The sequence below is a fragment of the Rutidosis leptorrhynchoides genome, chromosome 1, assembly GCF_046630445.1.
Source record: "Rutidosis leptorrhynchoides isolate AG116_Rl617_1_P2 chromosome 1, CSIRO_AGI_Rlap_v1, whole genome shotgun sequence".
Classification (NCBI taxonomy): Eukaryota; Viridiplantae; Streptophyta; class Magnoliopsida; order Asterales; family Asteraceae; genus Rutidosis; species Rutidosis leptorrhynchoides.
Genome location: NC_092333.1, coordinates 261,312,244 through 261,325,752, shown reverse-complemented (window position 1 = coordinate 261,325,752; position 13,509 = coordinate 261,312,244). Strand labels below are relative to the sequence as shown.

The following is a 13,509-nucleotide window of genomic DNA, read 5'->3' as shown; positions in this document are numbered from 1 at the left end:
ATACAATGATATTCACCTTCAATTAAGACTACATGTGATCAACCACAAAGGCTCCATTTAGTAAATCTTGATGGCGGGTCTTCCAATATTTGCATCCCACAAATATCTATGAACCTTGGTTGCAACCTTGCCCTACATTCATCCCGTGAATGTATACCAATCCAAGTTCATAATAGTCTAAACCTCACACTTGCTCCCACAAATGTGATCGACTACGGAATTTAGAATAATAACTTATTCATGGATAAAATATGCAAAATAGGAACATAACTCAAGATAAATTAATCCCATAATTGTATTAATGAGTTTGAACTACTTCATTCTGTTATAATACATAAAACAGATCATGACCAATCACTAGAATATCGAAGCCCAAGTGCACAAACATGTCCAGTATGTTTCGCTCCATGTAAGAGCTTCGTGAGAGGATCCGCTATATTAAGATCTGTGTGAACTTTTCGAATACATATCTTTCCCTTTTCAACTTCATCCCTTATGTAGTTGAATCTTCGCTCAATGTGACGGGTCTTTTGATGAGCACGAGGTTCTTTGATTTGAGCAATCGCACCCTCGTTGTCACAAAAGATCTCAAGAGGGTCCTGAATGGAAGGGACTACTCCTAAGTCATCAATGAATTTCTTCATCCATGCAGCTTCCTGAGCTGCCAATGAGGCGGCGATGTACTCTGATTCTGTAGTGGATAAAGCAACAACATCCTATTTTGAACTCTTCCAAGAGACCGCACCTCCATTTAACGTGAAGACATAACCGGACTGTGACCGAGAATCATCTCGATCAGTTTGGAAACTCGCGTCCACGTAACCTTTTACGGCGAGTTCCTCATCACCAGACCCATATATTAGAAACATATCCTTAGTCCTCCTAAGGTATTTCAATATACTTTTAACCGCAATCCAATGACTGTTTCCTGGGTTATTCTGGTATCTACTTGTCAAGCTAAGAGCGCATGACACATCCGGTCTAGTGCATATCATTGCATATATGATTGACCCAATGGCAGATGCATATGGGACTTTCTTCATTCTCTCCTGTTCATCTTTCGTGGTGGGGCACTGAGATGAACTTAGAAGTGTTCCCTTTTGAATAGGTACCAAACCTTTCTTAGAGTTCTCCATCTTGAACCTTTTCAAGATCTTTTCAATGTATGCACTTTGATTCAAACCTATCAGCTTCTTGGATCTATCCCTGTAGATCCCAATCCCCAAAACGTATTGTGCTTCTCCAAGATCCTTAATGGAGAAGCATTTACTTAACCAAGTTTTAACACCTTGCATAGACGGAATATCATTTCCAAATAACAATATATCATCCACATATAGTACAAGGAACATGATTGTGCTCCCACTAGCTTTCTTATATACACAAGCTTCATCACCATTTTTAATGCAGCCAAACTTCTTGGCCTCCTCATTAAAACGATGATTCCACATTCTAGATGCTTGTTTCAATCCGTAGATTGACTTCTTTAACTTGCATACCCTTTTAGGATATTTCGGATCAACAAAACCTTCTGGCTGAACCATATAGACATCTTCCTCAAGATGTCCATTTAGGAAAGCGGTCTTGACATCCATTTGCCATATTTCATAATCATAATAAGTAGCAATGGCAAGTAATATCCTAATAGACTTTAGCATTGCCACTGGCGAAAAGGTTTCATCATAGTCAACCCCTTGAGTTTGAGTGAAACCTTTTGCTACAAGTCTAGCTTTATATGTATCCAAGTTTCCATGTATGTCGGTTTTCATTTTGAAAAGCCATTTACAATCAACTAGCCTAGAGCCAGGAGGTTGCGCAACAAGTTCCCAAACTTGGTTGTCATACATGGATTGCATCTCAGCGTTCATTGCTTCCTGCCATTTATCTTTATCAATCCTTGATAAAGCATCTTGGTAGTTAGTTGGTTCATCCAAATCAACCACATAGCATCCATCCATGAGAAACCCATATCTCTCAGGTGGATTACTAATCCTACCAGATCTGCGAACGTCTTGTGTATTTTGATCATCCATTTGATCACTCTCAACATTTTCATGTTGAGTGCTAGTGTCAACCAATTGTGTATCATCTACTTGATCTTGAATCTCTTCAAGATTTATTTTCCTTTCACTTTCGCCTTCCATTAAGAACTTAGTTTCAAGGAATTCTGCCTTCCGAGCAACAAATACATTTTGCTCGGTCGGATCATAGAAATAGTATCCCATATCATCCTTGGGATATCCTATGAAGATACACTTCGTGGATCGAGCATGCAAATTATTAGCATCATAGCGCTTAGGATAAGCTTCACATCCCCACACTTTCAAGTATGATAGAGAAGGAGGTTTTCCAAACCACATCTCGTGAGGAGTTCGTTCCACTTTCTTGGTTGGGGCCATATTTAAAATACGAGCCGCGGAGCTTAGACAATAACCCCAAAATGATAGAGGTGACGAGCTTCTTGCCATCATAGATCGAACCATATCCATTAGGGTTCGGTTCCTCCTTTCGGAAACCCCATTAAGTTGAGGTGTTCCTGGTGGAGTAAGTTGTGAGATAATCCCAAAAATCCTAAGATGATCTTGGAAAGCATCGCTTAGGTATTCACCTCCTCTATCAATACGAAGTACCTTGATTGTCTTGTTGAGTTGATTTTGTACTTCGTTTTGATATTCTTTGAATGCTTCAAAAGTTTCATCCTTATGTCTTAATAAGTAGACATATCCGAAATGACTAAAGTCATCAATGAAAGTAACAAAGTATCTTTCACCATTCCTAGTCATGGGTTTAAAGGGTCCACATACATCCGAATGTATTAATCCCAATAAATCTTTAGCCCTTTCATAGGTCCCTTTGAAAGGTGATTTAGTCATTTTGCCTTGTAAACAAGATTCACATACATCAAACGAGTCCATCTCATTTGATTTCAAAAGTCCATTCTTTTGAAGTGTACGCATTCGGTTCTTGTTTATGTGACCAAGGCGACAATGCCATAAGTAGGAATCACTCAAATCCCTTTTGAGTTTCTTGGTGCTAGTATGGTATATTGAGCTACTAGATGATGTATCATCATGAACCAATTCATAAATTCCATTTGAAGGCGAAGCCTTAAAATAGAATACATTATCTAAATAAACGTGGATATCATCATTAACAAAATTAAGATAAAAACCACATTGTTTTAAACGGGAAACTGAAATAATGTTTCGACATAAATCTGGTGCATACAAAACATTGTTCAAAATAAGTTCCAAACCACTTGGAAGCTTTAATACAAAGTCTCCTTGAGCCTTCACTTGCACTTTGGCTCCATTACCCATAAAGAGACTTGATGTTCCCGCTTGCTTGCTACTTCTTTTGAACCCCTGCAAAGAATTGCAAATGTGAGTTCCACATCCAGTGTCCAATACCCATGTATTAGAATAAGTAATACTAAGCTCTATATATACCATATATATATTACCTGAGGTTTGCCCCGCATCCCTCTTTTCCTTCAACTCCTTAAGGTAGACCGGGCAGTTGCATTTCTAGTGACCCATTTCACCGCAACCGAAGCACGGGTCTTCCTTGGGGTTTGCTTGTCTGGCAACCTTTTGCTTCTTGTTCTTGTTTTTGGTTGGGGTAACCATCTTCCCCTTTCCCTTGCCTTGATGGGCGGGTCCTTTCCTCTTAGCTGCCTTTGGCTTAGAGGTGTTATTACCTTTGGACCCACCATCATTGACCATTAGCATGGGTGAAGCCCTCTTACCCATGCTAGTTTCCGCCGTCCTAAGCATGCCATGAAGTTCGCCAATGGTCTTATCCATCCCATTCATATTGTAATTAATTACAAATTGGTCAAACCTCTTTGACAAGGAGTTTAGGATAAGATCCGTGGCTAGCTCATTAGATATGTTGAGATTAAGACGGTTTGCGCGATCAATGAGGCTTTTCATCTTAAGGACATAAGATAAAACGGATTGGGAGTCGTCCATACGACATGCATGAAGTGCTCGAACGGTCTCGAAGCGCTCGACACGTGCTTTTTGAAGGAACATCTCCTTCAATTGCGTGATCATGTCGTATGTATTATGATGCTCGAAATCCTTTTGGAGTTCGGGTATCATAGTCCCAAGCATTAGGCAGGCGACTTGCACCGAATCGGCGCAATACTTATCCCAATAAGCCATGCCTTCCGTATCATCCTCGTCGGGTTGATCGGGAATGGGGTCTTCCAACACATACGCTTTATCCTCGAGTTTGAGGACAATCCTAAGATTGCGGAACCAATCCATAAATTTCGTATGGTTGAGTTTGTCTTTCTCGAGGAGAGACCTTAACGATAGGTTGTTCAGGTTAATAGGTGCGTTTTGCATGTTGTTGTTATTGGCGGCCATCTACAAAATTTAACAAAGTTCATTTAAGTATCGATTTTAAATTTAATAAACAATACCCTTTAAATATTAATTGACTTATTAAATATTAGAATCCAACGGTAAATCAAATTTCGGTTAGGTGACCTTTATCCCGTTATTTGATTTAGCTAGGTAGTCATTTATATGACAATTGCAATCCTTTTGCAACTTCTAAATTGTGGGATCATGCAATCCTTTTGCATGGCATATTTATCCCATCAACGCCTATTTGTTCCTCATGCTTCGGTGACCCTAAGTTCATGATTCCCAAATCAAGTCGTCCTACTTGTGTAAACTTGTAAAATTCAACATACAAGTGGTTAGGTGACCTTTATCGCACAAGTGTGCGAAATTCACCTTAATCATATTAGTTTACTCATAACGGTTAGGTGACCTTTATCCCATTATGAGTTTCCTAATATGTTTAAGTGTCATACAAAAGGATGGCGTTTAACTTGTTTGCCTTGTAATAAGGGATTTTAAGTTTTCATTAATTCTTGTTTGAGAGAACTTTTACACCATACACCAACATGCATTTAGAGTATGGTTTATTTGAAAATCCATTTTTCATGTTATGTAATAAAGCCAATTCATTACTTTGATATAAACCATTTTATATGTGTTTCAATAACCAATTATTATAATCCTTTTAGTGTTCTTAATAACCATTTATTAATGTCCTTTTGCCATTTCAATTTAACCATTTAAATTGTCGTTTTGCATGTCGTTAATAATGTCTAATTTAACCAATTTAAATTGTCATTTTGCTTGTTGTTAACTTGTGATATACTTGTAGCAACCAAACATACAAACACAATAAACAACCATGCATGCAAAACAAATATGTTCACAATCAAGCCAATTTGGTAGACATTTGTTTAGCCGAAAACAAATGCCACCGGTTAAGGGGTTATAACACAAAGTAGGAGATTTTATATCTCCCACTTAATCTTGCATCCAAATGCTTATTCTTGTGTTCTTCATCTTGCATCTTCATCTTTTACAAAAAAATATATCCTAATACATTTTTCTCTAAAAAAATGAAAATACAACCTAATCTATTTTACATGCCAAATATAAAATAAATTACATAACCAAAATAATATTATTACAAACTAATTGAATACATATTATTACAAACCAAATGAATGAATAATAAATCAACCAAACATTCAACCAAACAAACACAAGGTCAAGGCTATGATTGTGAACATCAACATACAACAAATATGACCAAAATGGAAGAGCCCAAACCCACTTTTGGAGCTTCCAAATTCGGCCAAAAATAGAACCCACCCAAACATCGAAAATTTTTGCATTCTACTATCATGCATGTTTATAGAAGGGATTTTAAGTTTCCATTAATTCTAGTTTAAGAAAACTTTTATGCCATACACCAACATGCATTTAGTGTATGGTTTATTTGAAATCCATTTTCATGTCATGTAATTTTAGCCAATTACTTGATATAAACCATTTTATACATATGATCCTTATCATGTTCTTAATGTCCTTTTAGCCATTTCAATTTAACCGATTAAATTGTGATTTGGTAAATTTCATGTTGTTAATAATTCTACCAATTTAAATTTTAGTTTTGCTTGTTGTTAACTTGTGTGATAACTTGTTGTATTAACATACACAATCCACAATCATACAAGAAATTAAAACAACCACGCATGCAAAACAAATGTTCACAATCAAGCCTTTTGGTAGACATTTTGTTTAGCCGAAAACAAAATACCACCGGTCAATGGGTAAAACACAAAGTAAGAGGTTTTAACCTCCCACTTAACCTTGCATCTACATGCTTTTTGTGTTCTTCCTTGTGTTCTTCATGCATCTTCATCTTGTTACAAAATATATCCTAATACATTTTGTCTAGAAAATGAAAATACAACCTAATCTACTTTACATACCAAATGTAAAATAAATTACATAACCAAATGAATGAATATTACAACCAAATGAATAAATTAATTATTACATACCAAATGAATAATACAAATCATTCAAACACACATGCATTCAAGCATAAGGTCAAGGCATTGATTGTGAACTACAACATATGAACAAAAATGACCAATTTGAAAGTTCCAAACCCTCTTGGAACCTCCAAGAATTCGGCCAACCTTACAAACCCACCCAAACCTGAACATTTTTTTTTACATTCCATATTCATGCATGTGTATGGAATGCAAATATAGTGGGTTTAAATACCATAAAAGAAGCATAATCCATAGACTTCGGCTCTAGATACCATTGATGGAATTCAATGAGTCCATAAAACATGTCATTAAGGTTAACATAGTTACAAAACCAACTTGTAATTGTTAAGAAAGCGGAAGCAAGATTATCAATAAAACAAGTTTATATGTTAAAAATTTAGTTGAATTCCATGTTAATATCAAGTCTTGAAATCATGCTTACAAATATAACAAGATTAGAAGGGTGTTTATACCTCCTCTAAGAATGTAGAAGGCTGAAATTTGGACAGCAGGAAGCTAGAAGAAGATGATGCAAAATGGAGTTTCAAAAGGATGAAACCTCAAGGAGAAATACCCCAAACAATACACCAACACTTAGCCTTTAGTTAGGATTTTATTGCCACTTGAAATTTAGCTTGCAACAAACAAAACAAACTCTCTTTCTCTCCCTATACCTCACGGCCAGAAGACAGCAAAGAAGGAGCAGAATGCAGTTTTTTTGTGTTAGTTTAATGTGTATTGCAAGTCACACTTGAGTCAAGGCCCTTGGTAAACTAATAGGCATGTACCTTGGCACTTGTGTGGTCTTAAAATAAACAAATACAAGCATAGGTGTGGCATCTTGGAGACCAAAATTCTGCACACCACATATATATTTTATAACAAGATTTATTTTATAAAACTTGTATTTATTTTATAAAACTTGTATAAAATAAACATGTGTTTGTTAATTGTAATTATTTTATAAACCATTTTATAAAATATAACACAACATAATTATTTAAACCTATAAATAATTAAATCTACATCATATATAAATTATCCAAATAATTTATCTCAAGTGATCATAATTTAGAAAATCGATTTTCTAAAGTTCAAGTGTCGTGTATTCATTTAACAATCCAACCATTAAAATAAATACATATAAAGTGTATGTAAGCTTGTTATTAGGTATGACCCGACTTGGATCATAACATAGTGGCCACGTTAATTTAATATGTCTCTCGGGTATACGAAATACCTTCACATATGAATCATATTAAGATATTGATACACTTGGTTAATTATGCTAAATGATATGTAAATATATCATTAAGTGTATTAACAATGAACTACATATATAAAAATAAGACTACTAACTTAATGATTTCGAAACGAGTCATATATGTAAGGATTATCGTTGTAACAACATTTAACTGTATATATATCATACTAAGATATATTATATATCATAATATCATGATAATGTAACAATTTAACATCTCATTTGATATAATAAACAATGGGTTAACAATATTTAACAAGATCGTTAACCTAAAGGTTTCAAAACAACATTTACATGTAACGACTAACGATGACTTAACGACTCAGTTAAAATATATATACATGTAGTGTTTTAATATGTATTCATACACTTTTGAAAGACTTCAAGACACTTATAAAAATACTTTTACTTAACAAAAATGCTTACAATTACATCCTTGTTCAGTTTCATCAACAATTCTACTCGTATGCACCTGTATTCGTACTCGTACAATACACAGCTTTTAGATGTATGTACTATTGATATATACACTCCAATGATCAGCTCTTAGTAGCCCATGTGAGTCACCTAACACATGTCGGAACCATCATTTGGCAACAAGCATGAAATATCTCATAAAATTACAAAAATATTAGTAATCATTCATGACTTATTTACATGAAAACAAAATTACATATCCTTTATATCTAATCCATATACCAACGACCAAAAACACCTACAAACACTTTCATTCTTCAATTTTCTTCATCTAGTTGATCTCTCTCAAGTTCTATCTTCAAGTTCTAAGTGTTCTTCATAAACTCCATAAGTATAGTTTCATAATAATCAAGAATACTTCCAAGTTTGCAAGTCTACTTCCAAGCTTTCTAATCCATTCCAAGTAATCATCTAGGATCAAGGAACCTTTGTTATTTACAGTAGGTTATCTTTCTAATTCAAGGTAATATTCATATTCAAACTTTGATTCAATTTCTACAACTATAACAATCTTATTTCGAGTGAAAATCTTACTTGAACTATGTTCGTGTCATGATTCTGTTTCAAGAACTTTCAAGCCATCCAAGGATCCTTTGAAGCTAGATAAATTTTTCTCATTTCCAGTAGTTTTATCCAGAAAACTTGAGGTAGTAATGATGTTCATAACATCATTCGATTCATACATATAAAGCTATCTTATTCGAAGGTTTAAACTTGTTATCACTAGAACATAGTTTAGTTAATTCTAAACTTGTTCGCAAACAAAAGTTAATCCTTCTAACTTGACTTTTAAAATCAACTAAACACATGTTCTATATCTATATGATATGCTAACTTAATGATTTAAAACTTGGAAACATGATGAACACTATAAAATCGGATATACGCCGTCGTAGTGAAACCGGGGGCTGTTTTGGTTTGGATAATTAAAAACTATGATAAACTTTAATTTAAAAGTTGTTCTTCTGGGAAAATGATTTTTCACATGAAAATGAAACTATATCCAAAAATCTTGGTTAAACTCAGAGTGAAAGTATGTTTTTCAAAATGGTCATCAAGATGTCGTTCTTTCGACGGAAATGACTACCTCTTTAGTAATTGACATGTAACTTATATTTCTGACTGTATACCTATACTTTTTATGTTTAGATTCATAAAATATAGTTCAATATGAAACCATAGAAATTTGATTCACTCAAAACGAATTTAAAATGAAGAAGTTATGGGTAAAACAAGATTGGATATTTTTGATCTTTTTAGCTACGGGAAATGTTTAACAAATCTATACAAATCATATCCTAGATAACTTATATTGTATTATACATGTATTCTAATATATTATGTAATCTTGGGATACCAAAGACACGTATGAAAATGTTTTGACATATCATATCGACCCATGTATATATATTATTTGGAACAACCATCGACACTCTATATGCAGTAATGTTGGAGTTAGCTATATAGGGTTGAGGTTGATTCCAAAAATATATATACTTTGAGTTGTGATCTAGCCTGAGACGTGTATACACTGGGTCGTGGATTGATTCAAGATAATATATATATCGATTTATTTCTGTACATCTAACTGTGGACAACTAGTTGTAGGTTACTAACGAGGACATCTGACTTAATACACTCAAATCTTTAAAACATAATAAAAATGATTGTAGTTATATTTTGATCATACTTTGATATATATGTACATATTTGTATAGGTTCGTGAATCGATCCGTGGCCAAGTCTTATTTCCGAGGAAGGAAATATCTGTGAAAGTGAGTTATAGTCCCACTTTTAAAATCTAATATTTTTGGGATGAGAATACATGCAGGTTTTATAAATGATTTACAAAATAGACACAAGTACGTGAAACTACATTCTATGGTTGAATTATCGAAATCGAATATGCCCCTTTTTATTAAGTCTGGTAATCTAAGAATTAGGGAACAGACACCCTAATTGACGCGAATCCTAAAGATAGATCTATTGGGCCTAACAAACCCTATCCAAAGTACCGGATGCTTTAGTACTTCAAAATTTATATTATATCCGAAGGGTGTCCCGGAATGATGGGGATATTCTTATATATGCATCTTGTTAATGTCGGTTACCAGGTATTCACCATATGAATGATTTTTATCTCCATGTATGGGATGTGTATTGAAATATGAAATCTTGTGGTCTATTGTTACGATTTGATATATATATTTTAAACCTATAACTCACCAACATTTTTGTTGACGTTTAAAGCATGTTTATTCTCAGGTGAATACTAAGAGCTTCCGCTGTTGCATACTAAAATAAGGACAAGATTTGGAGTCCATGTTTGTATGATATTGTGTAAAAACTGCATTCAAGAAACATATGTCGATGTAATATATTTTTATTGTAAACCATTATGTAATGGTCATGTGTAAACAGTATATTTTAGATTATCATTATTTGATAATCTACGTAATGCTTTTAAACTTTTATTGATAAAATAAAGGTTATGGTTGTTTTAAAAATGAATGCAGTCTTTGAAAAACGTCTCATATAGAGGTCAAAACCTCACAACGAAATCAATTAATATGGAACGTTTATAATCAATATGAACGGGACATTTCATTTGGTTTGTTGAATAGTTCATGCGAAGCTTTGTTATCGAAATATCAGGGAATCAGTAGCCAGAACCAAAAACATATTCAACCTTAGGATAGTTAGCTTAACTTAGACTAAATTAGATTACTTTAGACTACCTTAGATTATGATTACCTTATATTGCATTAGAATTACCTTAGATTACCTTTGAAGTTTAGTTTATCTGCTTAAAATTAAAAAAACAAAAGGCATACCCAGTGTATGACCCAAACCCGATCTAGACCAGACCCGTTGTTATTCGTATCTGATCCAGACGAAATAATCTCTAAAGCACGTAAGGAAGCATAAATCAAAAATCAAATGGCGTTGCGCGTTACTTTAGCAGAAAATACCAAACCCTCGATTGAAGGTCGAGGAGGACCAATCAGCTCATCTAAAATAGCTGTCAGTTTCATGGATTACCGAATGACGATCCTAATTCTCACCATGATAAATTCATATCTCTTTCGAACTCCTACATACAGCCAGGGATAGGACAAGATATAGTCCGACTATACTTGTTTCCCATTCTCTCACTCATCATGCCCAAACATGGTTCGAAGGACTGGAAAAAGATTCCATCACGTCATGGACGGACATGGCTACTAAATTCCTAACTAAATATTTCCCTCCTTCTAAACAAACCAAACTAAAGAATGACATTATTAACTTTAAACAAAGTTATGATGAATCTCTTTACACTGCATGAGAGCGATTCAAAACCCTGCTGAATAAGTGCCCTAATCACCATCTAGAATGGTCAGCTTAAATCTGTACCTTCTATAATGGTCGTACGGTAAATCATAGGACAACGATCGATGCAGCAGCTCAAGGAAATCTGATGAACCAAACCGCAGACGAAGCATGGGAATTTCTCGAGAATATGACGATGCATCATCATGACTGGAACAGTAGTGAACCAACTTCATCATCTGCCCCACTCTCTGCACTTAACAATCAAACGGAGGCTATAAAATCCCTCACGGATAAGATGGAATCTCTCGCTAAACAACTCAGAGAATTGAAGACGCAGCCGCAGCAGGTCAACCAAGCTCAGGCTTGTGTTAATTGTACCAACCCGAAACCCACTGAAGAATATCAAGTTGAGTACGAAAACCCTGACGGTTCAGTCTATTACGTTCAATTCCCAGCTCGTCCACCAATCCTCAGATTCAATGAACAACCTAGGGTTAATCAATTTCAATGAAGCAACCAGCCTTTTCGCTATCGCTACCCACCTTATCCAGCCCAACAATCTCAATTGTCCTACGATCAACCACTTCCACTCACTAGTCCACCAGTCGAGAAAAATTCCCCTACCACCCAGATTAGAAAAGTAACTAACCCCACTCTCGGAGCTGATGAACAGTTGACTCAGTTCATTCAAGGAGGACAACAGGTAAATCAGATAACTGCAGCCAGACAAGATCAGACGGAGATACTAATGAGAAATCAATTGGCTCTGCTCAAAAGTCTAGAGATGTAGCTTGAACAGTTATCACAACGCCTTGAAACCCGACCACAGGGAAGGTTACCCAGTAATACTATCCAAAATTCCCACATAGAGGAAGCTAAGCAAATGGATTCCGTAATCACAGAGGAAGAACCACGGAGAAGGTTAGCTAGGCTCAAGAACAAATCAACATATACTCAGAAGCTGACCCCTGCAACTCCAGTTCGTGTACCCTATCCTGGAAGGCTACAGGAGGAACCATCCAAGCTTGATTCCTTCAAGCTTGATGGAAGATTCCTGGACACCATGTACAAAGTCCCCAAATAGAAGAGATACATCCGAAGGCTTATTTCTACAAAGGAGAGGATACCAGATTCTTACAAAATTCTACTGAATGAAGAATGCTCAGTATTACTCAGAAACTCTCTACCGACAAAGCTAGGAGATACGGGCTGATTCATTTTCCCGTGTTCGATCTACCAATCTGGAACCATTCATGCGCTAGCAGATTTAGGAGCGAGTATCAACCTAATCCCCTGCTCTCTACAAGAGATTAGAGTTAGGAGACTTTTCACCAACTAAAATGACAATCCAACTTGCCGATCACACAATTCGATATCCTAAAGGCATAGTTGAGAACGTCGAAAAATTCTTGTATCCTACGGATTTCGTAGTAATGGATATTAAAGAAGACCTACACACACTAGTAGTATTAGGAAGACCATTCATGCATACGGCTAGGACTATCATTGATGTGTACAATCAAACCTTGATCTTGCGATCACATGGGGAGAGTGTTACCTTCAAAATTGATCAACCCACCGATCATTCTGGACCTGCAGAGATGTTTGCTATTTCTACCAGACAGATCACCTCCGATGATGAGTCTTCACCAGCAGCCAATGATATCGAGATGGGTGTCGAATCACAGTCTGCAGACGACCCAGAAATGGAAGAAAAGGATCCCAGCGAAGAAATAGGGGAAGAGGAGGAATCTGAAGAGGAAGAGGAAATGGAAGACGTAAAAGAAACTACAATAATACGTCTCTAAGCATTAAGCGTCATGAAGAATTAATGAGGCTTGAGACGGAAGATCACAGTTTAATCATTCGTTTCAAGAAGAAGACTGACAAGGTTGAGGTTAAAGATATAGAAATCGACCCTGCATGTATTAAAGTTGAGAATCAGAATACTGAAGAAACCCGTTCATCAGACGAATCCTCAGAAGAACATTATACCGATGATGACAAGGAAGAGCAACATGAAGACATTCTGGATGATTCATATTCTCCAACCAAATCAGATCTAGGGGAG

At 35.5% G+C, this 13,509-nt stretch overlaps 1 non-coding gene across 1 annotated transcript; it reads right to left on the bottom strand.

The window, feature by feature from the left end:
- Positions 1-11,388: 11,388 nt before the first annotated feature.
- LOC139887219 (small nucleolar RNA R71) lies at positions 11,389-11,495 on the bottom strand. Its single transcript, XR_011773058.1, has one exon. It is a non-coding gene; the product is annotated as a small nucleolar RNA R71 (small nucleolar RNA).
- Between the last annotated feature and the right edge of the window lie 2,014 nt (positions 11,496-13,509).